This window comes from Lissotriton helveticus, chromosome 2_1 (assembly GCF_964261635.1).
Source record: "Lissotriton helveticus chromosome 2_1, aLisHel1.1, whole genome shotgun sequence".
NCBI lineage: Eukaryota > Metazoa > Chordata > Amphibia > Caudata > Salamandridae > Lissotriton > Lissotriton helveticus.
The window spans coordinates 427,537,516-427,563,058 of NC_136059.1; positions in this window are offsets into that span (position 1 = coordinate 427,537,516).

Genomic DNA, 25,543 nt, shown 5'->3' on the forward strand with positions numbered 1-25,543 from the left:
CGTTTTAATGCGTCTGTTATCTTTCCTTTTCTTTTATTTTATTTGCCTTCCCCTATTCCCTTGTTCCGGTGGTTTTTTCGTGACTCACTCTTAATGTATGTTAAAAGTACAAGGTAAGAAGGTAACAGGTGTTGCCAGGGGGTGGGTGGTGCGAGGGGCGGGGGGGGATATAGCTTTCAAATTGCTGCTCACCCCCCCTTGCTCGGAAATTCAATACTCAAAAAAGTCAAACCCTCCTTGTCAGCTTGAGATTGGTTTCTGGTAAATCCTAGCTTGCTCTTAGTTGGTAGCTCCTCTTCCTCTCAAGTAGCCCTTTTTATGTTGCACGCTGTTCTGTTTTTAAACTTATGTTGAGTGCTTCTCTCCTTTACACTCCTTTAGACTTTTAGCTTTGCTAAGATCTACTCTCCTTTGGATTTTTGTTTGCTGAGCACTTTCCTCCCTTTCTTATACTGGAAGATGTGCTGGGTGATATGGTGCCTCAAACTTTACCCTTCATGCTTATTGCTTGGTGCAAAATGCTGCTCTTCTTTAAGCTTCGAGGGATGGTGTGCTCTATGCGAATGTAACATACACAGCAAAGATGAAGAAACCAAGGCTGGGTCCCGCTGAGATCCGAATGCACTAATGACGGTGAGGGGTGAGAGGTGGGGGTGAGAGGCGGGGTTGCGGGAAGCTACGCCGCAAGCAGGCAACAGGCAGGCAGGCGAGCCACTCTCTCCCGCCACCGTCCGCCTCCACCGTTGGCATCCTACCTTTGTCTTCCTCTGGCCTTCTTCTCGCCGCTGCCGTGCCGTGCTGTGCCAAGTGCGGGAGATCGCCGCCACCGCTGCTGCTGCTCCGCCGTCGCTGCAGGGCCGCTTTTCGGCTGTTGGCTCCTTCTGGCTCTTTCGGGCTCCTTGTGCTCGCCACTTGCCTCGCTCGCTCACCTCGCTCGTTTGCCTCGTAGCTCAACAGTGCCATTAATTTGTACGCGGTGCTCACGTCCTGGTGGCTCCACAGCAATCCTGGAGCTTGTGTTACATTTGTGAACAAACTTGGTGCAAAGTGATGGTAAATCAGGCATGAATCTGTATGACATAGTAGTGCAAAGGTGTTAGTTTTACTAGAATTGTAATATATTTTTCGAATAGGACACTTTACCCCCCACACTTCTACTCCGTGTGCCATTACCCGGCAGTTTTTACACCACAAACTCTTTTACACCACAGGTCTTTACACCACAAACTATTACAACACATTCCCCATTACAATGCAATTTTCTATTCTAACTCCACCATGGTGTTACTTTGGGGACTGGTTTGTAATAGTGTGTGGTCAACTTGGGAAGAGGAACTACCAACGCATGTCTAACAGATGCAGGGAGTGGGCCCAGGCGCAATGATTCTGCATGAATAGTTTCCAGACAGGGAGCCAGTTTCAGTGCATATTCAGACTAAAATTCCACAGGTGGACCATCTGGGCCTGCTGTCTGAGGCCATAACCTTAATCGCCGCCTGGATTTCTTGGGATTTGAAGGGGCAAATAAAATCTGCCTGTGCCTGCAGTCCTAGTATGACAATAGGTAACTGGGACAAGAAAGCTCTCTGTTCTTCTCGTGCAACTTGGGGGGAATCATATAGAAGGTTTCGTAATGGTCTAGGAATGGTGCATTAATACCATCTGGTTCATGGAGTGGTTAATTCATTTCTTTTCAAATGTACGTAATCGGGGAGCCTCGTATTTCTGATTTAACCAGCCTTGCCAACAGGTGGCCAGGCCCCCTCCTCTTTGTGCACCTTAGCAAGAAAGCCCTTATAATCATAACACCTCAGTTTCTCAAGGTTTTTCAGCAAACCCCACTGCTCATTATACGATCCTGTATGGTATCTAGCTCATGTAATTTAGTTTCTAAGTCCACAAGCTCTTGATGTAGCGTCCGCTGCACTCCAATTGAATGTCTTAAACAAACAAAGAGGCAAAGTATGTGTCTAAGGTAGAGCCCCAAGACTCCTTGAAACAAGAGTCATCCAGCCACTGCGTGTTAAGTCGCCAGAATGGCACCAAGTGCCGTGTCCCAACTGGCCGGAAGGTCATCAATAAAGTGCTATGATCAGAGAAGGTACGCCCCAAGTACTCCGAGTGTGCAATAGCATGTCCCACATAAGGAGAGCAAAGAAGTGTCTATTCTAGTGTGCAGTTGGTGCAGTGGGGAGTAGTGTTGGACTGAGAATGCATCTAGCCTACTCCTTCTAGCACTGTGCAAGTTAAGTTAGCATTTGCAGCACCATTTTGTATTCAGCCGCCATTTTGTACTATGATCGAAAGCAAGCTACAGTCCCATACTGTCTGCCTCAGCAGAAAGCTGTCTTGGTTGTATCTCTTTATCACACCCAACAGCTTTCCGAGTCACTGTCTGCATCTTTCCCTTTCGGGCCTCCTTTTTTGATTTCATTCGTCTCTGTTTAGCCTCCTTTTGACATGTTGTAAGGGAATCAAACACCGACTGCCTACTTCTCTTCGCAAACAATTTATCCTGCAGGAAATTATGCTTTTGTTCATCAAAAGTGCCTGTCAGCAGCCATTGCAACTCCTCAGACCATACCAAACACAAACCAAAGTGGCGCCATAGCAACAAAACAAAACCAAAGCAAACTCACCTGGTGCACACAGGTCATACAAAGTTATTCTTCACTGCCAACTCTTCAAACCAAACGGTCAGATCCGAGGGTTTCGCCTTTCAGGACACCAGTCGGGATGACCACTGGGTGAGGCACCACCTAGTCAGAGAGACGGGGCAGATGCGAGTACTAGACTCTTTCGTGCAGAGATCCCGGTTCCGCCCATCCGACCCAACGTGAACCCGTCCTCCTCACCCGTCTGCGGGCGAGGATGGGTCACATGAAGGAGTCCCTGTTCAGGTGCCAACTGAAGGCAGTGAACTGATTAGGGCCACCTGGGTCACTCGCAACCACTGCTCAGCCGTCGATACAAATGAAGAGTCAGTCAGACAGTAGAGAAGACAAACCAAGGTTATTTATTAGTCATAGACTCAAGTAAAGTCCAGTCTAACCAGCATCATTAGAATGCTGTAGAGGGACTGACTCCTGTCAACATGGTAATGTCAGATATATATTTCCAACACCCCTAAAGACCTGCCTACACTGGAATTTTCCAGTGTGGGCGCTGATGAACAAAGGAGGTACAGAAGGACGAGCTACCATCCTGAGACCGGGTACATGCTATCTTAGTTTCAAGGTTATTCAACCCGTGCCTGTCTCTCTGAGAGTGGGAGCAGGGCTACTTACTTGGGAAGGCATGTAAAAACAACACGATCTATTTGATAGTGCTGTGAAGCTCAACCTTGAATGAGTAAGAGAAACAATCGAGACAGCTTTCTGCTGAGGCAGACAGTATGGGACAGAAGCTGTAGTGTAGTTCCTATATTCCCAATAGGCTCTGCGCATTGGAATAATATAAACAGCACTGTAGACGTAGGACTGAAGTCGACTAGGTCTCTACTGACTATATTAGACTTAATTAGTTTTGCCAGCTAGCTCAGATGTCACTAGAACCTTTCTTGAGTAAACAAGGAGGAGTTTAACTTCCCTGGATAGACAAGAAGGGATGAGCTTCTGACAACCATATAACATGACAACTTTGCTCCCTCAGAATAAGAGTGTATCTCTAGAGTCGTGTGAAAACCATAGACAGCTATTTTACTCAGTCAATCGTGAATACTTAGTTTTACCAGAGTGCAGAGAAATAGAGAGATGGGCGTTTTCAATAAAAGGTGTTATTTATTGAGCAGTCTTCTTTCTCATGCAAGAGAAATGAATTGCCACAATTGCAATACTTAACATGAAGTAAAGTGCGTACAGTAAAAATAGTATTATGAAATAATACTGTAAAAGCATTGATATGGTTTCTTAGCCATATCATACTTTAAAATGGATAAAATATATACATACATAAAAACATTGACTAACGTACTCAACTGGTGCTTCTAATCTACGCCTACCCCGGTGTACCTGACCTAAGCCTAATACATGGGAAGGAGTAAGTAAGTAGCAGTTTAAGTAGCAGTTTAAGTTAAGTGGGTTTTGCCAAGGAATCTGAATCAAGAATTCTCTTAAGGGTTTAGTCAGCTCAGTACCTGGGTAATAGAAAGCAGGAGGTCTGGTATCTCTCTCTCAGGACTCGATATCCCAGCAACCCGCAAGGGCGGCTGGAAACACCGGAGCTGGATTTTCTCGGCTGGAGAAAAAGACAACGTCTTTCTCAGTGCGTCAAAAGGGAGGGGCGGCGTCCGTGGGCTCTCGCATCAGCTGGGCTCTCGGGCAAGTAGATAGCCGCTCTGCTCCAAACCACCATGTGTTTGCTCAAGGCAACATTGGTATATTCATACCTGAAAGGTGCCGGGTTTGACGTAAGGTTGGACATAAGACGTCAATAAAGATGTCACTGAGAACTGGCCGTTCTTTCAGTGCTCGTAGGAGTTCTAGGACAAATCAAACAGAAGGACGGGATTTCCCAGGTTGCTGGAGGTTTGCTTTGTTTAAAGAACGCGTTGTACTCTCTAGGAGTCTAGGGGGGTAGCCTTGCCATATTTGAACTGCATGAGCTATTACTAAATATGGATATGATTCTTATGCCTTTATAAGGATATCGTTTGTTATAGCCATACAAGGGCATAAATTAGGAATATCGAATTAGGGTCCTAGATAGAAATACAACACCCACTCCACGATCTAATGTCCCTCATTACTAAAACTAAGCAATAGTAAACATATAACGATGCATGTGTGTTTTCCACCCCACCCCAAAATACATAATTCGCATTTTAAATGGTATATGGTATATACACCAAAATGAGTATTGGTACTGTACGCTTTTCAAGCAGTGGTATCATTCAGCTAAAAATGCATATCAGCTGAATGAATTGCGAAAATTACACATGAAATGGCTCTGAATACAGAAGAGAAGGTCGAGACCATTCCATCACATATTAATACAAAATGCCGTACATGTGCTAGAGGCTGAGGTAAAATATTGTCTCTAGAGTTCCTAAATTAGAAGCTCTGTTCTCTAAGAATAGTTCTACTTTAAGCAGAGTACTCCGTGCCAGAAAAACTGTAAATATTTTGTAAGTGAAAAAAATTTTTTTTTCTCTTCCAGGGGAAACAATAGTTCCAAATGTTTTCAGTAGATTTTGTTTATCATAGCTGAAGGCCGAATTCAGAGTTCAGGGAACGCTGTGTGCTCGTTGCTTTAAAAGTTATTCCCGTTGTTCAGGGGAGAACATCATTTCAGACAGACTCGCAAGAAATTGATATCAGGTGAAAGTTCAACCAAGTTTGAAAATGCCGAAACAGTGCATGTGTGAGAATGATTGCTATCATCGATGTCAGGATCAGCAATGCTCACAGAAGGTTGTACCTGTGTGATGCTGCTCTCATCTCGTACTCCACTGCCACATACTCGTAGTGGTGAAGTCTCAATGAATGCCGTCATCAGAATAGGTAGCCGCTGGGGACAACACGATGCATGAGCCGTTACAGGACCTAGCAAGGTATCTGTATCCATTGGTACTGCTGATGGTAGTGTAAGACAGATGTCCAACACGCATTCTTCTCCGCATAGCATACATCGAAGCACAGGTAAGATGCAATCTTGCCAGAGTGGTCTGAATGAAAGAAACCAGGTCATATTCAGATCTCTTAGCTGGGCTAATCCAAGGACTTTAGTTATGCGGTCCTGGTAACGTATTGCTAGGATCGTTTCTTCCATCGTTGCTGGAGTCTTGTCTGCGGCTTGGCTTGCCATATCGGAGCAGAAGAATTAAAAATAAAATTCCTGCTACGAGTCCCAAAAGTAGAGGTAGGCAGCCAAAGACAGAACGGACAAAATTGGGAAAGATGCCCAGAACTGTTTCAAACGGTGTCAACAGTCCCGAAAAAATTGTCTTAAATACATGTGCGATGCCACTGGTATCTGACATGTTTAAGGTTTGGCTCAATATTTCTACGAAATGCACAGGGGAATTTGTTGATAATAAGGAATGTATCTCTGCTGTTGTCTTTGCGACTTGCAGATCATACGTTTCTTTAGATGAGGTCAAAGGCACAGTTGTTTGTAAAAGAATGGATTTCATTCTGCTTAAAATATCAATTTGAATAGAAGAGATATTCAAATAAGGTCATATTACCGCCTCCATGTCTGGAGTGCTGTTTGGAGACAATACTTGCATACAGCAAGTGACCATTGAAGTAACGCTTACGAGACCCATGCCACAACAGCTGTGGTCATTTATTAGAACGTAGCTGCCGTTGGAAAGCTGTCTGAAAAATGGCTCTATCTGTTTTGCAGGAGTGCCGTGCAGGTGACATGAAAGGTTATTCGAAGACCCTTCGCAGGCTCCAAGCAAGTTAATACCTTGACACAGGAGTGTACCACTTAGTGATTTTTTACAATTGTTACCACTAAGAAATATCTCCTTTTTCTTTTCATTATAACATTTGTGTGTATAAGGTAATTTCCATGTTGACTTGATGTAGCCTTTACCCAACCTTTCATACTGGCCCGCTGGTATATACTCTTGGCAATATTTAAACTGGAAAGTTGTTATCGGAATTGTAATTATCCCGTGTATTATCCATTCAATGACAGGTCTTTCTGACATTGTCAATGGTAATCTCTCAAGTTTTTCAATGCTCAGAATCGTATAGTCTGCTCCTTTTTGTGCCAAACTGATTTGTTTATCAGTAAGGGTAAAGATAGAGAATAATGACGTTGTCTTGATTAAACGCCATGGCACGTAGCCTGAACGCAGATTTTACAACGTCCAGCCAAGCTGTACAATAGAACGTAATTGGGACTGACCATGTTGTAACATTAGTAAGTCCTGCTCTATTATATCAATAGCAGATGATACAATGCTGTCCAGTGAATATATTCTGGAGGACAGAGTCGTTAACCCATTGTCCACAACAGAAAGTGATTTTTCCAAATTAATACGATCAATTTCTCGTATTTTTTCTGCTGTCTCAATTTGCATTAGTTTCCAAGCTTCGTTGTACGCAGCGTATATACCGGCCGCTATGAAACGTTTTTGATGCTGTTTGCGTGGTCCCAATATGAAATCACGCAAGTCAGCACCGTCTTTAAGTAAAGTCAAGTGTTGTTTAATTTCAGCCAGTGTGGATTTCTGTAGCCATTCGAGGCATAATTTCCCTACACTGTATGTTGTAACTATCCCTGGATGTTGTCTCTGGGTGTATCTAGGGTCTGGCCTGTTCAGTTTTAACCCCTGTATTTTGTTCAGGAATCTATCTTGACAGTTATTTGTGTCTGTGGGCCAGATCAACCATTTTTTCCAATCAGGATGTGTTCTGTTTTGGTGTAAAATATGGGATACGTCTATCTCCACGTCTGTAGTGCTGTTACTATGAGGTATGGGCTTTGGAATAGACGGTTTATTTAAGTCTTTTATCTTAGCTAGGCCAAGACAAGTAGTCTGTTGAATGGTGTCATTCAAGAATATTAATTGTTCTGGGATCATGCAGGCTCTAAATAATGCTTCTAGACCTTGGACCTGCCATTCTTTTGTACCCCAGATGGTTTTTGTTTCAATGTTGTTTTTCCAGAATTCAAAACCAAATGTAGTAATTTTTTCATAAAATGCTTCAGAATAAATCAATTTAGTATTTGTCAACATTGTTTTCATTCCTGTCTTATTTAATACCTTAAAATAAAACGTTTCTGCATCACTTGTGTTAAACCCTGAGAAGTATGGGAATTTCTCATAAAATGTTTTTGAGCTGCCTTTAGGCGGTATTGCACAATGTTCCCATTGGTTATAATTAAAAACATTTCTAGGCTGTGCAGATTTATGCAAATAGTGATGACCAAAATGGTTATAGCAATACATTTCTTCATAATTTCATGTTCTGTAAATTTTGCTGACATTACTAAATCTGACATCATATTGTTAATATTTTCAAAGTCCCAATCATCAGAGAAAGTACTTGGTTTTACAAAGTCACTTAATGAAACCTTAAACTGGTGTGGATATTTTAAGAGCTCAATCGGGCCAAAAATATCATACTCAGTTCTGTCCCATGCTACCCCACCGGGTATTGGATTGGCTGTGATGTTCACCGATGACAGTTCTCTTTTCTCGATGTGAGTTGACTTGTGAGGTTTTAGGACCAAGTTGATGTTCTGACTTGCTGTGTCCATTGTACTATATTTTCCTTCAATGAATTCTCCCAAACAAAGAACCATGATGAGCCAAAGCAGGAGGAAAAGTACACCTATCACAATCCAAAATTCAATCCATGGAGAAATCAGATAGGTTTCTTTGAGTTGATGAAAGAGTGCAGTTACTTTGTCTTTGAAAGTTTTTGTTGCTGGCGTTTCTTCATGTTCACTTGGATCATCAGTAAAGTCATCGAAATTGATGAAGTAGCCAGATGCAGTTCTGTCAATTGTAGGAATTGCTTCCGGATTTTCATTTGCTTTTGGATTTTTCTTTGTTTCACTAGCATAGTCTGAGGCTACATCGTTGTAGACTGGTGTTTCTTGACGAACTGTTGCAATTTGGGTTTCAAGAGGCACAAGTTCCATGGCTTTGTTGCATAGTCCTTTTTTATTCGCTGCAGGTTTATCAAAAGTGATTAGTCTTTCAGTTTGAACCTCTTCGATTGTAGCAAATTTTGGTATTCTGCTATTTCTTGGGAGTCCACTGGGCCTACTACTTATTATTGGCCACATGATTGTGGTTTTACCAGGTCGATGGATACAACTCGGTTCTCTTTTTTACCAGCAAGGGGCGGTAGTACAACTGATCTTGTTCAGCTAAGACAGGTACTACTTTTCTGTAAGAAGGCCCAAATTCCTTCTTCACCGCGATCTTCTCTCTGACTAGATCCCCAATCTTTGGAATCCAGACAGGTCTTCCTGGGACAGGTGGTTTTTCTTCAGTGGCTGTTGGCTGTTGCTTTAATTTGATGTTACTCATGTTTCGTCTTGTTTCATTTAAGTCCTGTAAAACAGCCAAACGGTCTTTGATATCAAAGGATTTTTCTTCTACCACTGAAGTGTGACTAACAAGATCCTGAATGTGCATTCTAGTACCGAACAATAGTTCGTATGGACTGAGACCTTTTAGAGAATTTCTTGGCAGATTATTAAGACTACGTTGGACACTTGTTAAATGTTGGACCCACCCATCACCCAAACCTAATACCCTTGCGTTATAGATTGCTTTATGTCCCGGTTTTTTCTTTCCACTACCGCATTTCCCTCAGGATGGAAGGGACAAGAGTACCGCAATGCAATGCCCATGCTGGCCATGGCCTCCTTGTAAGCCCTAGAGCTAAACGCAGGACCCTGGTCAGAATGTAGCATGCCAATTGCGTATGTGCCGATAAAGACGCGCAAATCTTTTATAACAGTTCTGGCATCAGCCGAGCGCTGGTGTCTACATTTTAAGTGAATCTAGTCTTAAACTTTAATGGGACGCATTTTTCCTGCTGGATTTTTGCGTATAGATAGCCTTATGTTTTCTAATAGAAGGGTCCTGGCAATACTCCGGTCGGGTCGCGACTGCGATCTCTGTTGCATTTTGGATAGCCCATTGCAAATTTGTAATGTTGCAGGCTCATCCCCGGCCACCAGTATTCTGATTGTAATTCTTTCTGAGATTCCTTGATCTCTCGGTGCCTTAGACCCAATCCCATGTGTGCGTCTGCTATTAAAAAGACTCTCCTGTTCGTGTTTGGAATTACTCTATCCTCCACTCCATGGATTGAGCAAAAGGAACGGAGTTTGCATCAATTATGTATGTATTACTGAGTGGATAGTTCAGAGGTAATGCTGCATAGTCGCCTTTTAAAGACGCTTTTACCGCCAGCATAGTTTCTCGTCTATGTATTTTTCTAAACACTTTTTTGTGGCTACGGAAGCCGGTTGAGCTGCTTCCGCCGTGGCTCTGTGAGCCAATGAATACCCTGCAACGTGAATGCATCACGTTGATGACTCAGTGTATGTATCACGTGAGTCTTTTGTAGTTCTTTCTGCAAAAGAACTACCTGTTCCCAAAGCTTTTTATGCTTTATTTTGGCACCTGTGTCATCTTTGTAATCGTTTTGAACCCAGTTCTGCAAGTCATTGTTGTAAGATTTGACGCAGTAATGCGAATCGCGATCATTATTTTCAAGTGCCATCTTTAAAGATCTTATTTTAGCTTGCTGAGTTGAACAGTTTCTGAGTGATTCAGTTTTGGTGACTATTGGTCTGAATTTACCAAAGCGCCAGCGACCTTTTACAATCGCGCACGCTGCGTTGTAGGATTTTTCCTCCACATCGTAGTGTTGTGCAAATCTGTCCATGTAGATTACACATGTGTATTGTTCGAGAGGCAGAATTTCAATTGGCAGAGGATATTCTTCTTCATATTCTAGATTTTCTAGTTTTTTCATTTTCGGGTCAAAATAGTATTTCACGTCTTCTGCAGCAAGAGACTTTTCCCATTGTATCCATTTTGTATCTAATGCCACATCAGTCAAATTGCGTGGGCTTGTTAATGCCTCAAGGGCTGATTCTGCTGTTAAAACAGTTATCCTTCTTCCTTGGGCTTGGGCTCTTTCTTTTGCTATAGCAGTTTGAACCGCTATTAGAATTTTTTCAGTTTAACTGAACTTCATTTCAGCTTGTGTGTACAAGTGTGATTTGTAAGCTAGTGGTACCGTTTCTCCCTCATTAGAGGTTAGGTACGTGAATCCGCATCTTCCTGGGATGACTCGGATTACAAGGTTGCAAATGTTTTTGCGAGTTTGTAATTTAATTTTAGCTAACATGTCTGTTTGCAATGATCCTAAATTTTCTGTGAGTTTCTGAGTCCAATTTATTGGTTTAAAATCAGGTTTTATTAATTCATAGAGAGGTTTAACCCTCTCTGCATAATTTAGAATGTATGTTCTTCCGAAATTCAGGAAACCTAGTATTGATTGTAAGTTCTTCTGCGTTTTAGGTGCTTGGAGTACAGCAAACTTCTCTAAGAAGTTGTCTGCTAGGCTTTTGCCTTCACTTGATAATTCATATCCTAAAAACAGGACAGTTAGATAGGCAATTCGTGACTTTTTATAGTTGAATTTATAACCCTCAGCTGCGAAACCAAGTATTATGGTATTCACTCTTTTCAAGTGAGTCTCCAGGTCAACATCTGTGAGATAGATGTCATCGACATGAGATAATGCTTCATCATCATATATTTGTAGTAACTCTGTTACTCTTGCTGAGAATAATCCTGGGCTATTCTTGAATCCCTGTGGGAGTCGACAGAAGTGTTTTTGCGACCCCATTATTGAGAAAGCGGCCAAATACCTGCTTTCAGGTGCAATGTTTTGACAAAAGAATCCATTAGAGATGTCTAATGTCGTTTTATATTTTTTGCGCACGATGTTATTCATCAGTGCTGCACAGTGTGAGTTTTGTACTGCAAAGGTTTTGCAACATGAGTTTAAGTGTCTGTAGTCCAAAACTAGACGATATGAATCGTCTGGTCTGGAGACAGGAAACAAAGGATTGTTCATTTGTGAGGTGCATGTTTCAATCACCCCCTGGTATTCAAGTTGATCTAAGATCTCCCTGACTTGCTTTTTAGCTTCTTGTTTAACTGGGTACTGCCTTTGTGCAGTGGGTTGACTTTTTAACTGGATTTTGTGAGGAGGAGAATCCTCATCCCATCCTACATGATTTTTATATAATGCAGGAGCTTGGGCTACTGCCCATTTTCTTTTTTTTTTTTTGTCCTCATAAATGCCACCAGATAATGTCAACTCTAGATAGGCTCTCTCCAGGCCACTGACACAGACCAGCTGGTTCCGCCCTGGGGTCTATGGATAGCCAATGGAGATCACCCAGAGGTAGGTTGTTTCCTGAGCCAACTCCCATTCACGATGTAGCTTGCCACTTTGGGAGGATAGGACCACTAACCTCTGGCATAATCATTGGACTCATTGTATGTTATCGCTCAGTCCATGCATTCAGGGCACACCAGATCCTATTGGCGCTTTCTCCACCACACAACATATCTAAACGACTAACCACCATGATGTTTCTTAGACAGTCTACAAATCTGGGGGGGTTTACAGACTTCCACTCCCTACAGATCTCTCTCCTAGCAATAACAATAACATATAAAATGAACTGTAAAGTACAGTTTTTAATATTATAATCTTGGGGGAGACGAAAAAGAATCAATCTAGGGCTGAGAGCAATTGGGGATGATACCACTTCTTCTAAGAATTCACACACCTCACTCCAGTAGCTCATAATGGCCGGGCAATCGACAAACATATGTCTGTCATCCACAGCTGGAGACTTACATCTTGGACAGAAGTATACTTCTGCTGACAACTTAGATAGTTTCGCTGGAGTCCAATAGACCTTATATAATGTGAATAGGTGGTTTCTTCTGAGAATGGATGGTTTTATAATTTTTTGGGTGAGTGTAAAAGAGTCTGTCCAAACCTTCAGTACCTCCCCGGCATTAAGGTCTGGAAAGTTATCCCATAGCTTGATGGTTTCAGCTCCTAGATTGTCTTTATCCCCCACAAATGTATTGTACCAATGCGCAACCTCACCTGTCCATCCCCAGCCCCTGTCAATTGATTCCAATAGAGGTATTTCCTTATCACTGGCCCAACGCTGCCTCCCCCACCAGGATGGCAACTGATAAAATTTAAACCTTGTGATAGAGCCCTCTGTTAGGTTCGAAAGGGATTCCCAGCTTAATAGTGCCGAATTATTACACAGGTCCCCCCATTTTGTAATAACTGCCGCTCTCAATGGTAGGGCCAGTTGGTCTAATAGGCATTCTGGTGTACATGGGGAGTCCCAAATAGGGGCTTGGGAATGGTAATAGGGTATATCAAGTGTTCTGCGTATTGATTGACAGATGTTAAGTGCTGTTTTTAGGAGCTTCAGTCGAACCTTTTAAAAAAATTACTGATCCCGGAATTTGTAGAGAAAAAACTCTAAACCGTGTGGCAAATCTGAAAGCATAGCCTAAAAAAGTCTACCATGAGATGAAGAGTCTAGTTTATTTGCTAAAAGTCTAAAATTCTTGAACTGAAAGGCATAACAATAAAGGCATAACAATAAAGAAGTAAATCAGGAAGAGCCAACCCGCCACGAGATTTAGTTGCCCAAATGAAGGAGCCAATCCTTCCTTGGAAGTTCGCAATGTCCTTTTTATTGAAATTGAGGGGGATAGAATTAAATAGAAAGGTAATTTTCGGCAAGATAATCATTTTGACCAGATTAACTCTACCATAGATGTTAAGCGGTAGGGTATTCCATCTGGTCAATAATTTCCTCACTTCCTTTACCACCATCTCCCAACTTACTTTTGAAACGTTGTCCAGGTTGTGAGTAACATAAATTCCTAGGTATCTGATTTTTTGTTTAGCTTCTGGTATCTGGGTTAGGTTGTTCCAGCTCATAATGTCTGTTTTGTCTTTGTTGATTCTATATCCAGACACAGTACCAAAGTCCTCAGCCTAATCGAACAACCTAGGAATAGCCTCGGCCGGATTAGATGTGTATAGGAGGAGGTCGTCAGCATATAATGCTGTCTTAAGCGTCAAATCCCCTATTTTATATGGTGAGATTACTGGATCTGATCTTAAGGAACAGACAAAGGGCTCAATCTAAATATCAAAGAGGAGGGGAGATAGGGGACAACCCTGCCTCGTTCCCCTTGAGATGTTAAACCAATCTGTAAGGCAACCGTTGACCAAGACTTTGGCCCGGGGATTGCTATATAATGTTACAATGCCTTTGATAAAGATATCAGGAAACCCAAACTTCGCCATAGTTTTCCAAAGAAATAACCAGTTCACTTGATCGAAGGCTTTTGCTGCATCAATCGCAATGATGGCAAGCGGCAGTCCCCAGTCTATTGCTATATCTATCGCTCCTAAAACTTGGAACGTAAGTTCATTGAGTTGACGACCAGGTATAAACCCCCTCTGGTCCGGATTGATTATAGATTTAATTATTTTTGCCAACCTAGATGCGAGTATAACGGAGTATATTTTAAGATCAGAATTGAGTAGGAAAATAGGTCTATATGACTCTATTTTTTTGGATCTTTGTTGGGCTTTGCTATCAAGGTAATGGTAGCCTCTGACCAAGTAGGTGGAGCTTGATCTCCTAGCAGGAAAATTTTGTTAAAAAGCGTCAATAAGGGTGCTAAGACTTCTTCCAAATTATCTTTATACACCTCAGTTGGCAATCCATCCGGACCAGAGGCCTTATTCCTAGACATCTTTTTTATCTGTGCCCGTATTTCCCCTTCAGTAATCTCTGTACCTAGGAAAGCTATATCTGTTTCACTCAGCTGGGGTAGCTCTCTCAGATCCCACCACTTTTCAAGCTCCTCCGACCCACATCTATTTTCTTCGTGATAAAGCTCCTCCATAAATCCTCTAGCCTCTCTCCTGATTTCGACATCCTCTGTTAGGGGCATCCCAGAATCTCTCTGGATTAGCGAGCTGATGTTATTCCTGCTCCTCTCGGTCCTAGCCTTCCATGCCAAGAGTGAGCCGCACTTCTCTCCATATTCAAAATTGTGAAGCTTGCTTACTTCCCACTTATCCTTGTTTACCTTATCAGCTCGTGCCTTGAACCCTGTCTGTTGCTGCAAAAGCTCTTTTTCAAGTAACGGAATCCTTTCCCTTTCTTCTAAAACAGCTAACTGCAACTGTAATTCCTTCTTTTTAATTAAATCAAGGACCTTGGTATTTTCTTCTTTCCCAAGTTTTCTTTTTAGTGCCATATGTGAACCAAGAATACCCCTCAGATAAGATTTAAGAGTGTCCCAGACTATTTGTTCTGAGGCAGTCCCAACATTAAATGAAATAAACTCTAAGAGACTGGCTCTAATTTTGATTTTAATCTCATCGTCCAGAAGAATAGTTCTGTCTAGGGTCCACCTATACTCTGAGGGGCTAACCTTAAAGTTGATATTTAACTCAACAACAAAGTGATCAGACACAAAACATTCTTACATAGGGTTGTGCTTGCCATTAGGAAGGGAACGCCCTTTCCTAATCGCGAGTCGAATAAAAGCATATTTTGCGAGTAGCAAAAAATTGCGAGTCTCATAATAGGGTTTGTATATTCCGTATGCTATGTCAGGCAGAAAGGCTCGATCCAGAAGAAAGAGATCTATTCTGGAGTATTGTTTATACTTCTTACTATAGAAGGAGTACTCCCTAAGGTTACCATGTTTTACTCTCCAAGCATCTAGTAAGGAAAAATCCTTCATGATATTCCTCAGGGCTAAAAGGGATTTGTTTGGGGAATTATATTTAGCATTTGAGGTACGGTCTAGCTGTGTGTCTAATAAAAGGTTAAAGTCACCTCCTAAAATGACTGGAGCAGGGTGCTGAATAATATGCTCCTCTAACTTTCGAAGAAAGCCCGGATTGTCTTCATTAGGACCACAGTACACAGCACACTGAAAAGTAAAGCTTCCAATAGAGAGGACTGCCACCAGCCAATTCTGGACCCTAATCCCCCTATTTGCGCGCACTACTATAGCTACTCCTCTAGTGGAACCCCTCTGTTTGGAGCAAAGAACTTCCTGTACCCAACTAAGTTTTCCAAATATTTGGCCACACACCTCCGTCTCAAGATGAGTCTCTTGTAAGAAGTATACATGTGCCTCTGTATTTTTTAAAAATTCACATATTTTTTGTTGTTTCCTCAGGCTTCTTATACCATTCAAATTCCAAGACAGGAATTTATTACTGGATACCGTGCTAGGAGCCATCGCATAGTATAGCCAGACTTGCAGCTAATGGACACCTCTGTTTATATTCTATCTTGCAAATAGTCCCACTGATAGCGCTGATAGCGCACTGACCGGACACAGTTAGCACTGCCCTCGGGACTGCTGCCTCCATGCAGGCCCTCCCCTTCGGAACCTCCTTACCGCAAGCCTTCACAGTCTTAACTGCAAGAAAACTCCAGCACACCGGTCCTCTGGCGCGAAGGATAAGTGCACCTCTGGAACGGTGCCAAAGACTCCTCCGGCTGTCCCCTTGTCTCTGCCTTTCCACCTCAAGCTCCAACCGCCCTGCAGCAGCGTTCCTCGATCTGTAGATCGGCTCGTCCACCTCCCACTTCCTGGTAGAGCGGCTGACCGGCTCGAGCATTCCGCAGGGGTCCTAGCGCCCGTCAGACCTCGAAGACACAGAAAAACATCGAGAAGCGACTTAACGCATGTTACAGGAAATCAAAGAAAAGCGTCCTCATAATCTCACCGCAAGGTTCTTATCAGCGGACCGGGTCGTTATCACACGGGAAATTTGCTATTATGCCGTGGCGTTCTTCAGGGTGCGGAGCTCCGCAGCAGCCGTCAGCCTGCCGCCGCCATGTTCCTCCACCTCCCTCCTCCGTCTCTCTTATCCTGCTCGAACTTTTGCAGTCTTCTGTGACGTCTTCCATTTTCTTGCAAGTGTATATTTTTTATGAATTGGAATATGATTTGAGAAGGCAGGCATAATCATTTCTTCGCCATGAGGGCACTCCCTGACAAACTCTGGTGGCCAATCTTTCTCAGCTAACAGGATATCATAACCTTTCGAAAGGTTATCCCAAAAGAGACCCCTTACTTTCCTAGTCTTGTCCCCCTCTATACGCAGTGTTATTTTGTATATTTTATGAGGTTTGCTAATTCTGGTATCTGCAGTTTCCACCTGAATGTATTCATTCGTGTCCTCTGTGTCCAGAAGATTCATCAAGATCTTGCGAGCTATTGTCACTTCTGCTGCGCTGTCTAGCATTGTCTGGGCCCACTCTCCGTTTTTCAGTTGTGTCCTCAGTATCCTCGGCATGTTTTATTATTTTAATACTAGCTACCTTCTTTCTTGGAAATTGTAATTTTTTACTTTGATGAGCAGGTTCCTTGTCTTTGGACTTGACGTGCTCTTCCTTGTGTTCTGACCGTCCTCTTCTTTCCGATTTCTGTGAGGAAGTCTGAAAAGATCGAGAGGGACGTGTATCAATATCTTGATATCTATCAGGTTTTCTCAATTTATCCCTATCTCTAAGGTTGTACCTTTTCTCAGAGGGCTCCCTCTGGGGAGACTTGTTTCCTTGGTCCGGAGATCTATCTCTCCGTTGAGGAGACCTTCCTCTGGACTGGAATCGTTTTTCTTTGGGAGTGGATTGTTTATTTCCATCCCAACTCTTTTTTGGAGTGTTTAGATTATTTTTAATAAATGTTTTTTCAGGATTTTCAAGTAGTTTGGGTTTTACTGGTTTCCCTCCCAAACTATCTCTACCTAGTTCTTCATCGGATTTTTCTATACTTCTGGCAAGTTCAAATGGTTGGTCTGCTATATCTGTTTCTTTCAGTCTCTGGCGGATCGTCACAGATGCTGCTTCTCCTTTTATGTTGGCTAATAATATAGCCGAGACCTGCTTGAAGTCTTTCAGTAATTTCATACCCAGAGTTAAAGCAGGTTCTGGACCGTATTAATTTTGAATCTGTCCTAGTACGTCTGGTATAACCGCCATGGACGGGACACCATGTGTTTTTGTGTAAATCGAAGCAAAGACTGTGCCCCAAGTGTCACAGTCCTCTACATGTGGTGCGATCCCCATTGGAAGACAGATAGTCAGAATTCTGTGTTTCTCAGTGGGCGTAGTATCCAGAAATACTGCCTCTATTTGAGTGATTTTTTGTGCTAACCAGAATGGAATTTGTACCCGTTTTGTAGGTACTTTGCCAATGGCTGATTGTATATTTTGCGGTGTGATTTTATTTGTGTTCCCCTGGTGAGGGGTGGTCTCTGGAATTTTTATTGCCGGTTGGACTGTTGAAGTCCTCATGACATATTGGACCAATTGTCTGTGTATTTTAATTAGTATTTTTAGCTGGGTTAAAAGTTCCCGGTCTGACATTTTATCAATGTCTGGATGTGGTGTGTAGCTGGCTAGAACCGGCCACGTTGCTCCTGGTCTACCTAGTGGACCGAGTCTGGTGATGTGATTTTGATGTTTTAGGGTGCCTTTGAACCAGAGCAGGTGCTCTTGGTAATTTAGTGGGATTTCAACCTCCTCGAAAGGAGTGTATTCATCCGGAGGTTCCTCTATTTTGTAATAGTGGAATTCTTTTGTTATAGCGTTTGCTGCTGGAAAGTATATCCATGAGTAGAATACCTCTGTCTGCCGATATTCATGGGCCTCTACCACGAATATGACTGTACCACCTCGTGATGTCAGTCCATTTTCTATAAGTTTAATAGTTATAGTTCTTCTAATATTTGCCGGAATGAGTATAACATTCGGGTCATTTTCTTGGAGACTTGGGTCATCCGCTAGGAGTTGAGCTGCTATTCTAGCTGTCTCCCTTTCGTCTTCACTTTCCACCATTTTACTGATAGAAAGTTTTGTTGCAGATCAAGTTTCAACGGAAACAAAGTTTAGGTGCACAATATTTTGGAACACTGTATCCTTCAACGTTGACTAAACCAAAAACTATACATAGGAATCTCTTCCTACTAAGTTTCGGCGGATATTAACCTTTTACCCACTCCAGACGTCTATTGGAGTTTTTACGGGAAAAAAGGGTCTGTGTGAAAAAGCACGACTGAGTTACTCTAGTGTCTTGGGTTAGATTATCGCCTTACCAATCGTTGGGCGCCATGTAGTGTAGTTCCAATATTCCCAATAGGCTCTGCGCATTGGAATAATATAAACAGCAGTGTAGACGTAGTACTGAGGTTGACTAGGTCGCTACTGACTATATTAGAGTTAATTAGTTTTGCCAGCTAGCTCAGAGGTCATTTGAAACTTTCTTGAGTAAACAAGGAGGAGTTTAACTTCCCTGGATAGACAAGAAGGGATTAGCTTCTGACAACCATATAACATGACAACTTTGCTCCCTCAGAATAAGAGTGTATCTCTAGAGTCGTGTGAAAACAATAGACAGCTATTTTACTCAGTCAATCGTGCATACTTAGTTTCACCAGAGTGCAGAGAAATAGAGAGACGGGCGTTTTCAATAAAAGGTGTTATTTATTGAGCAGTCTTCTTTCTCATGCAAGAGAAATGAATTGCCACAATTGCAATACTTAACATGAAATAAAGTGCGTACAGTAAAAGTAGTATTATGAAATAATACTGTAAAAGCATTGATATGGTTTCCTAGCCATATGATACTTTAAAATGGATAAAATATATACATACATAAAAACATTGACTAACGTACTCAACTGGTGCTTCTAATCTACGCCTACCCCGGTGTACCTGACCTAAGCCTAATACGTGGGAAGGAGTAAGTAAGTAGCAGTTTAAGTTAAGTTGGTTTTGCCAAGGAATCTGAATCAAGAATTCTCTTAAGGGTTTAGTCAGCTCCGTACCTGGGTAATAGAAAGCAGGAGGTCTGGTATCTCTCTCTCAGGACTCGATATCCCAGCAACCCGCAAGGGCGGGTGGAAACACCGGAGCTGGATTTTCTCAGCTGGAGAAAAAGACAGCGTCTTTCTCAGTGCGTCAAAAGGGAGGGGTGGCGTCCGTGGGCTCTCGCATCAGCTGGGTTCTCGGGCAAGTAGATAGCTGCTCTGCTCCAAACCACCGTGTGTTTGCTTAAGGCATCATTGGTATATTTATACCTGAAAGGTGCCGGGTTTGACGTAAGGTTGGACATAAGACGTCAATAAAGATGTCACTAAGAACTGGCCGTTCTTTCAGTGCTTGCAGGAGTTCTAGGACAAATCAAAACAGAAGCATGGGGATTTCCCAGGTTGTTGGAGATTTGCTTTGTTTAAAGAACGCGTTGTACTCTCTAGTAAGCATGGGCGCAAAATCCGTTCCGCTCGCGGATTTTGCGGATTTTCGGCAAATTCGCAATCCGCAAACTCTCGCGAACTTGCTGAAAATTCGTAAATCCGTGCGAAGCGGATTTTTTGCTTGGTCGCACTTGCCAACTAGAATACTATACAATTTTGCGGGAGTAAACACTTGCGAACACGTAGATGCGGCGGGCAGCGACAATCTCGCAATTGCGAGATTGCAAAATTTACAATTTCGCACAAGAAATCCACAAGCAGGCAGCATAAACCTTGAAAATTATGATTTCTATCAGAATAACTCCTCAGGTTGACATTTGCCTGCACTTTTTTTTGCAAGGAGTCCATTTTGGGGGGGGGGAGGGAGGAAGGAAGTGGCCCACAGTCTCTACCTTCCTGTTCCTGTCCAGCAGGCTCCTCTCAGTGCTTTCTTCATGTGCTGGTCACTTTGATTTGGATCTTGACCTGGAAGGATTACTTTTTGTGGATGCTGCTGGATATTTGGATTTTTGCAAAACTGAAAGCACTCAGCAGGTGCAAAAGTTCAATCTTATCATTAGTAACCATTCCCTGTAGTGCCTGGAAGGATAACTTTTTGTGGATGCTGCTGGATATTTGGATTTTTGCAAAACTGAAAGCACTCAGCAGGTGCAAAAGTTCAATCTTATCATTAGTAACCCCTCCCTGTAGTGCTTCCTGAGGGGCCCCTTCAGAGTTCAGTTGCCTACTTTCAACTATTCTATGACCCTGCTCTGACCCTAACAGCAGGCTCAGAGAATAGCTACAAGTATACAACAAAGGTCCTGTTAAAAAAGTTACACTGCAACAGAAAGCAATTACAGATAAGGAAGCAGGTGCCAGCCTGGAAGTTCAAATTCAGTGACACATTAATCAGCCCCTAATTCATTCATGTCAGTTGAGGCAGGGCAGGTGTGCTTTTCCCACCATAATCTACAGTGATGAACTAGAGGGTGGCATGGGTGAGCGAGAGGGTGGCTTGGGTGAGCCAGAGGGTGGCAGTGGTGAAACAGAGGGCGGCAGTGGTGAAACAGAGGGTGCTGTGATGAAAAAGACGTAGAAACAACATGGTCGCGACCGTTGCTACCCGACAAGTAAGTTCGCGTTTGCGAACTGGTAAAAAACCCTTGCGAAATGGCAGAAACACTTGCAAACAAAAAAAAAAAGGAATCCGCAAAATTCGTGAGAGTTCGCGGATTTTGCGGATTGCGAATCCGTAAATACGCAATTTTGCGGATTGCCAATTCGCAAAATCCACCCATGCTTACTCTCTAGGAGTCTAGGGGAGTATCCTTGCCGTATTTGAACTGCATGGGCTATTACTAAATATGGATATGATTCTTATGCCTTTATAAGGATATTGTTTGTTATAGCCATACAAGGGCATAAATTAGGAATATCGAATTAGGGTCCTAGATAGAAATACAACAAGCTTGCTCTCAATCATAGTGCAAAATGGCGACTAAGTACAAAATGGCGCCGCAAATGCTAACTTAACTCGCGCAATGCTAGAAGGAGTCTGCTAGACGCATTCTCAGTCCAACAGTATTATAAGTAGTATATATGATCTAACTATTGTGTCTTCCATATATCAGCTTACCTTCAATGTCCAGTCCAATCCCTAAATCCTGTTGCAGTCCAGTTAGCTTGTGCTCCAGACAATAGTGGTTGCGACTGTCAGCAATACAATTTAAGTCGCCCCCTATAAGTACCTTCGCCCCCCCCTAGTTCCGCTATGTGTGTGGAGAGGCCATGAAGGAAGGGTATTTCTTCCTGATTAGGGTGTATATGCTGTCAAACATGATTTCTCCTCCATACAGTCTAACTTTCAGGAAGATGTACCTGCCGTATCTATCAATTAGTGTGAGTACGGATTCAAAAGCTATCCCTGAACGTACCCAAATCAACACCCCCTGGCATATGCAGAATATGAAATTGTAAAGACTTGTCTTCTCCAGCGCCTCCGTAACTTCTCTATTTTGACATGAATGAGGTGGGTCTCTAGTATGAGAGCAATCTCTACCCCGCTTCTGCACAGGTATCTGTGGATATTATGTTGTTTCATGGCTGGCCCCATCCCCCTAATGTTCCTATCATGAATCACAGTGTATGGTACATAGGTGTAATTTATACAAGAGCTACTTCCATCCTAGCCCAACGCTTCACACCGGGCCGCCCCTCCTCCCCAGAACTGTGTAGCACCTCCCTTGCAACAAAACATAACCAAAATCCAACCAAAAGAATCCCTCCAGAAGTGCTGAACTCCCCCTCCACAGAGCAGCCTGGCAACAACCAGCTGCCCGGTTCCCAATGTCACTAACCTATGATGTGCAACATCTGTAACGCATAGCAGTTCCCAGTAGTACCCAATGTCGTCCAACAAGGCCAATTGTTCAAAGATCATCCGCACACCTTGGGGTCACCAGCAGCAGCAGGACACTGTCTGCAAGGGACAAGTCTTATTCAGACTTGCCAGCTGGCAATATTCTCCCAAGTACTACCGGTCAAGGCCCGGCCTTCACCAAAATTGACCTGATGACTTTCAGCTGTGCTCTAGCTGAGTCCAGACCAGCCTTCTTTGTTAATTTGGAGGATGCTCTTGAAAGCTTTTCTAGTTGGATTAAGAGGGCTGTGGCCCGTATTTCTCCAACGGCCCTCCTCAAACTATCCAGAGATTCCCCTTCTCAGCTGTGGTTTTCGCATGAGTTTAGATTGCAGAAACTACACTGCAAAAAGTTAGAACAGCTATGATGGCTGAACTACTGCCCCTCAGTGAAACTAAACCTTAGGAAATTCCAGAAGCTGTATTATACCTCCATAGCTCAGGCCAAAAGACTTTACTATGCAGATCGCATCGATCTAGCCAGGAACAATTCTAAAGAAATTTTTTCCATTGACCAGAGCTTAATGGCCCCTACGGCAGAATAAGTCACTCTTTCCTTGTCTAACACTTGGTGTGAAGAACTCTCAAATGTATTTATTAAGAAAATGTGCTCCATTTAGGCATCCTTCATTTACGGTAATCACTCTATGGCCAGGCCTTCACCCCCGGAGACCCCGCATGTTGAGTCTCCCTCCCTGACAGCTTTTTCAACCAATGAGTCACTGTAGATCCTTAAGGCCTTACAGTCAGGCTCCCTGACTGATCCCTGTGCAGCCAGACCTCTGGCCTTGGTTGCAGAGACAGTGAACCCTGAAGTCAACAGACTTTTCAATCTATTCCTTCAGGAGGCCCATGTTCCCTCAGTATAGAAGCAGGCCAAGATTCTGACCCTTTTAAAGAAACCATCGCTGGATCTGTTGAAGCCAGCTAACTACCACCCTATCTCCCTCCTCTCTATCATTGCGAAAGCCTGCAAAAAAGTGGTCAACGAACAACTCACAGACATTGTCGAGGGCGCTGGCCTACATCATCCAGCTCAATCCAGATTCAGAGTCTCCTAGAGCACTGAGTAGGCTTGGGTGGAAGTCTCAGAAGCTATTTGAGAATGTTTGAATTCGGACGGTAAGGCAGCTCTTATTTTGTTTGATCTCTCTGCAGCATTTGATACTTTCCCCCACTCTCTGCAGCTTACCCGCCTCTGGGACATGGGGATCTCACTCAACAGGTCTGGCTTCCTCCATTCTCCTCCTCACCTCAGGAGGTGACCACTGACGTGCCGCAGGGGTCCTCCTTGAGTCCCCCTCTTTTTAATTTATAGGTCACCCCTTTGATTTATTTGGCTGAAGAGCTGAGAACCAAAATGATAGCCTACACTGATGATACTCAGCTTCTGTTTACCTGGGGAAAATGAGAATGCTCCACGTCCCTAGCCAAAAATTGTCTGGCAGCAGTCTTTCAATGGTTTTCCTCAGCACAGCTTAAATGCAATGAGGATAAGTGTGAAATTCTTCTCTATGGGACCTCCCCCCCCCCAGTTTAGAGAAACATTATGGCAAGTGGAATTTCCCTTGCCAGCCTCAACGGGGCAGACCGCTAAAAGTCTTGAAGTCTTGTTCGAGGAGAATCTTTCCTATACTACCCAGATTAAGAAGCTAGCGGGGAACTGCTTTGGGATACTTGAAACCCTTAGGAAATGTCTCCCGCTTCTCCCCCGAGCAGCAAAGGAAAAAGTGACTGGGGCCCTGATACTTTCTCGGCTCGATTATGCAAACGCTCTGTACGCCGACATGCAGGGTTACCTTCTCAATAAAGGAAGGGTTGTCTGAAATGCTGCTACGAGACTTGTTTTTAACACCCTGATGAGAAGCAGTGTTAGACAGCATCTGTGCTCACTCCATTGGCTGCCTGTGGCCGATCTAGTCAAGTTTAAAGCCTTGACCCTGGTCCATCGTGCTCTGCATGCCTGTGGCCCCACCTATTTACAGAAACGGTTTCTGCTCTACACCCCCGCCAGACACCTTCGTTCATCACCTCCGCTCTTGGCCCACATCCCTCGCTTCCGGCTTACAAGAATGGGGGCAGTTCACTTTCCGCTAGAGCTGCCATGGCCTGGAACTCACTTCCTCTGGGTCTTCGCAGTATTCAAGACTTTTGTCTATTCAAAAAAAAATTGAAGACTTATCTTATTGTCTAACTTAACTCCACTCTCTCAATGTCCACTCTCCCCCTCTTCAGGCTTGCGCCGGGACACTCTTTGGAGTATTTGTGTGTGGTACAAGTTCAAATAAAATAACATAACATATCAGAGCCCCCAGAGGCCTTCCCCGAGGGCAAGCCATCAACCGAGTTCAGCTCCCCCGGTTCCATGATATCAGCTACTGCCTGGAGAGCTGCTGCTCTTTCTCTCTCTGTAACATCTGTGTTTGGGTCTTCTTCGAGGCCATTTTCTGACAGGGATGTCCTGGTTGCCGGTGGCAGATACCATCACTGAGGGCGGAATCCCCGACTTGTATGATTCGAGCCATTCCCAGGCTGCCTCTGGATTTTTGCAGAAATGGGATTTCCCATCTTGAATTATGCAGAGTATAGCCAGGAACATTAGAGAATATTGCAGACCCTCATCTTGCAACACCATCTTGACATTCGTGAAGGAGGCTCAACTCCTGGAACATTAGAGAATATTGCAGACCCTCATCTTGCGACACCATATTGACTTCTGTGAAAGAGGCCCATTGCCGCTGTACATCCAGAGTGTAATCAGTAACGATCAATACTTAACTGTTGGCAATTGTGAATGGACCTTTATCTCTGGCCCTCTGTAAAAGGGTATCTTTGTCCAGGAAGAGCAATAGCCTTGCCACCACCAGTCGTGGCAGGCATCCTGGCCCGGGCGGATGGCCAGGGACCTGATGGGCCCTCTCAAGGGTATAGAAGGTAGAAAGGTCCTCTGGGGCCACTGCTGTGTGGAGCCAAGGTTCAAGGAAAGTCAGCATTTCCTTACCCCTGGTTGCTTGCGGCAGCCATCCACACATATATTGTTCCTCCGGTAGTGATACTCTTCATCTTCTGCCCTACATTCCATGGTACGGACCCAGTCCATATACTCCTCAACTGTGCGAGCCAGAGGTTGTTGCGTGGGTTAGATGCCTGTGATGGAGGTTTCCACAACCTGCCAGGGCCTCAGTCTGGTGGTCAGGATCATCTTCCCTTCAATCTGTGGCAAGCCTTTCATTCTTACTCTGGGCTTCCCCATCTGAGACTGCACAGAGGTCTTCACCGGTGATATGAC